A 4,901-nucleotide genomic window follows, 5' to 3' on the forward strand; every position below is an offset into this window, starting at 1 on the left:
GTACCGGATTGACGGTCAGGATAACAGGAGAAGAATGTATATTTTGGATAGTAAGTTGGTGTTTTGCTTATGCAGTTGCAGGAATTACTTGATGTTAAGTAGTAATGATTGAAAATTTTCAGAGGTATTCAGCTGAAATTCAGGATTCTCTTGGAAATTGTTTGATCCTTATCTAGAAAATCATCATGCATGTATTATACATTCCAGGGTCATGGATGGTTGTACCTGGTTGAGTTATGTTTGGTTTCAATACTAATGGGTGGTAGTTCGAACCCTAAGTAGGGGAGATGTAACGACCCGATTTTCACGTCCAAAAATTTCGTTTTAAAAACATTACTTTAGAAAACATCATCAGTTAAAAACATTGTTGGATCAAACCATAATACAACGCAGACCAAGTTTAAAAGTCAAATCATACAACACATCAAAATATCAGAGTATAAATCCCAGAAAATCTCGTAAATGCGGAAACCAGAGTGTGTGCATGATGTGCCGCTACCGCGCCAGCTCCTTCCCCTTCGATGAAGAGGTACCTGAAACCAAAACTGTAAAACGTAAGCACAAAGCTTAGTGAGTTCCCCCACTATACCACATACCACATAATCACATAACATACGTAAACTGTCAGGCATATCTGGGTGCCCGACCTACCCCTTCGGTCCTCTCGACCGGATACTGCCTTGCATATCTGGGTGCTGGCCTCCCCTTCGGCCCTCTTGGCCGGATACTGCCTAGCATATCTGGGTGCTGGCCTCCCCTTCGGCCCTCTCGACCGGATACTGAGGAAACCATGTCTCCCCTCTACCACTACCACATAACATGTAACACAATATCAGAATCTATCTAACATGACTGGATATGACTACCCCTTCGGCCCTACCGACCGGATATCTTGGGGACTATCTCCCCCTACTGTCACTAGCACATAAATGCAACACAGGTAGTAGTAAACCCTTAGATGAATATCACAGAGACAATCATCTACATACAACTCCTACTGGTGGGCCGGCATTGTGGCCGCAAACCCACCGCTACTGGAAGGTAACTCACCTCAAAGTAGCTGTTGAACTGATCGGAAACTGATTGACTGATGTTGCTGCTGCTATGGTAATCCTCCGGCTGCAATTCCCACAACATACTCAACCAAACACTGCTAACTGACCTTTGGGTAAAATGACCATTTTACCCCCTGGTCAAGCCCTAAGTCAAAGTCAGAGTCAACTTTCAGTTGACCCGACTCGCCGAGTTGGCTCTCCAACTCGCCGAGTCCCTATCCAGACGATTGTCCTGAGTCCCATTTCTACTCGTCGAGTTAGGCTATGACTCGACGAGTTCTTCTTCTAAACTGATATTCAAGTCCTTCATCCTACTCGCCGAGTTATATGAACAACTCGCCGAGTTCATCTTCATCTGATGAACACATATGCTAAGACTCGCCGGGTTGTATGAACAGCTTGCCAAGTCTGTTCTTGATCTAAGGATTTTGCCTTGAACTCGCCGAGTCAGGGCATCGACTCGCCGAGTTCCTCCATAGATGAGTTCAGCTTCCAACTCACTGAGTCACACCCCGTGACTCACTGCACACTCGACACTACGAAAAGGGGACAGACTCGGAGACTCGCGAGCAGACTCGCTGAGTCGTTGCCATGCACCCACTAAATACACAGATCTGCTCGATTCCAGTCCATGCCATTCACAGATCTGGACTCCTAGAACACGAATCACACGTAAAGTTTCCAACTTTACGTGTAGATATTCACCAATACGGATTTTAGGGCTCACAATGTACTTAAAATGGTAGATCCAAGGTCTTCAAGCAATGAGGGTCCATAAAGGCTACAGATTCGAGCCCTTAGAGCCCAAACATGCCTAGATCCAAAGTCCCTCAACACTATAAGCTCACTACACAAGGGTCAAGACTAGAAGAAGCCTTGAAATGGCTATCACAAGCTCTCAACAAGACAATAATGAAGGGACAGAGAGGGTTTCGAGTCCAATACCTCAAGAAGTCCTAAAATGGCACAAGGATTCTGGATCTTCTTCCTCTTCTCTTGATCTACCTCCACCTTCTCTCCAAGATTTTAAAGAAAAGCACCAAAATCACCCAAAATACCAAAATAGGGGTTAGAGCTCCAAGAGGGAATGTTCTGGACGCAATGGGGGCGGATATGAGGCACAAAACGTCGTTTAAATAGGGTGAAACCCCTGAAACTTAGGGTTTCATCCAACAACGGTGACTCGCCGAGTCCAGAATATAGACTCGCCGAGTCGCCAACTTAAACATGTCCCGGGTCCCGTCCTTACTCGGCGAGTCTGACCTATGACTCGCCGAGTCTAAGGCAAAAAGAAAGAGAATACTCAATTAAGATTTACGTACCAGAAATCAGGTACTACAAATAAGTGGGTTAGATCTGATCCCACATCGGCTGGGAAGGAGAACTAAGCATTCCTTATAAGGGGTGTGGATACCTTCCCTATGACAACGCGTTTTAAAGCTGTGAGGGCAGCAGATCCCATAAGAACTCTGCAGTTAAGCGTGCTCGGGCGGGAGTAGTACCAGGATGGATGACCCCCTGGGAAGTCCTCGTACTGAGTGGCCCAAAGCGGACAATATTATGATACGTGCTAGAGGGGGATGTTAGAAATGGTATCAGAGCCAGGGCACGGGTCGATGTGTTCGACGGGGACGTCGAACCCTATAATGGGGGGTGAAAGTGGGTTAGATCTGATCCCACATCGGCTGGGAATGAGAACTAAACATTCCTTATAAGGGGTGTGGATACCTTCCCTATCACAACTTGTTTTAAAGCCGTGAGGGCAGCAGATCCCATAAGAACTCTGCAGTTAAACGTGCTCGGGCGGGAGTAGTACTAGGATGGGTGACCCCCTGGGAAGTCCTCGTGCCGAGTGACCCAAAGCAGACAATATTGTGATACGTGCCATAGGGGGATGTTACAGGAGAATTGGCTATTCTTCTTGGATGATCATTGATCTACTCGGGTTCATGGTATTGAGAGAACGGTTTTTAGGGATCTGTTGTGTGAGTATGTGGGATCTCGGTTCAGGGTTTGGTCGAGGAAGGGGTATATAGTAGGTGGTGATTATATGCATGTGTTTAGGAGGCACATGAGTTGTCACTCAGGATGAAATGGTTGGTCAAGGAGCTCGTTGCAGCTATTGGTTCCTTTTTGGGGGTGCCAATGAATAGATAAGAAGTCGCTAGTATCACTCGGTTATATATCGGTTGTTGAGGGTTGGTCAGTTCGTTGTATGGATTTCAATTTATAGTCTATCTTGGGTTAGAGTTCGATTAGGGAATCAGTTCCATTGTTGTGTACGTTCAACTCCGCGCATGTTTTGGTTCTTGAGGTCTAATGTCAACGAGTCCTCGATTATTGGTCACATCTTTTTTCATTCAACAAAGGTTCTCCAAAAGTTTCGAGTTGTGGCAGTTGAAGTTCTATGGATGTCAACCTATCATCAAGTCTAGTATGTTTTCTGTTCCTTTGGTCTTTGGGTATGTTTACCCTCAATGGTGGTGTGGAATTTTGGTTTCATAGCAGGCTCAGGTTTTGGTAGCATTCAAGACCCTTGGAAGTCTTCTCGAGCTAGTTGCATATTTGTGGAATCTGTTCAGTCTCAATCAAGTATGGGATCTTGTTTTGACCAATCTTGAGGGTGTATTCTGTTAATGATTGAGGCTTGTCGTTTCGATATAATTCTGGTATTTCTTCTCTTTTTTGATGAGGATATGGGTTCCCTATGGATGTGCATTGTGGTAATTCAGTACTTGTATGTGGGATGGACAAGGTAGCATTGGGGATTGGTTTGAATTATACGCATGGTTCTTTTGGGTGATAGCCTTAGAATTGGATCAAGGGTGAAACCGTTATCCTATTCTCGGGTCGTATGCAACCATGATTTCGTCGGGCTCTGAATTGGTAGCATTTAGTTCTGTGAAAGGAATTGGGCATGGTATATTCATGGTTTTGTTATGTGGTTAGCATTGAGAGGGACGTTGATTAGGTCCTTGTCAGACGAATGAGGTAATGTCAACAATACCGAGGTAATATCGGGAGTATTCAATATGTAGGTTGTAGGCTCAGTGATCATGATTGAATCGTTTCTTTTGCTTGGGGTACTTTCAGTGTTGGTGCATTGATGGAAGTCGGGAGACTCATAAACTATCTGGTTGGATAAAGTGAACAGTTAAAGGTTGTTGGGAGTATCAGTCGTGTATCAGAAAATCTCTTCGGAATTTTCCATTATAACTCTCATTTGTTCTCAAGTTGTTTTAGGGGTTGATCATCGAGATTGGGAACCGGTTATGAAGTCTCAAATAAAAAAGTTCTTCATTATGTCTCGGGTGTCTTTCCACATGAGGTTATGCTGTAATTGTTAAGGGTTGGAGGTAAATGTGAGGATTCTTGGAATTCTTATTTTTCCTCAAAGGGGTAGTGGTTGGTAATGGCGTGTCAAGGAATCAAGGGTTTATTAAAGGCTTTTGGTATATTTATTGGATTTGGAATTAGTAGAAATTCACAATTGATGTGTTTGAGTCCTTTTCTGCATGCTGGTAATAATCATACTCAAAGGCAAGGGGTGGATTCATTGAATGGATAAATGTCAGTCTTGGATTATGGGTTCTGAAATTTAGATATGATGGGTTTTCGGACTCGGGAAGCATATTGATAAAGTTGATTCATTGTTTATAGCCTTAAGAGTCCCCAGATTTGTGGATCTCTCTCTAGATATTCAGTATTATTCAAAAAGTTGTCTAATATGTTGGTGTTGTGTGCCTCTCCACAGTGGTTATCTAGTCGAGGCTCGTGGTTGGATCTGCCTTGCTTTTGAACGAAGGGTTCGACAACAGAGAATGGTCAGAAGTCCTGATGCCCTAG

Source organism: Lactuca sativa, chromosome 4, assembly GCF_002870075.4.
Source record: "Lactuca sativa cultivar Salinas chromosome 4, Lsat_Salinas_v11, whole genome shotgun sequence".
Lineage (NCBI taxonomy): Eukaryota > Viridiplantae > Streptophyta > Magnoliopsida > Asterales > Asteraceae > Lactuca > Lactuca sativa.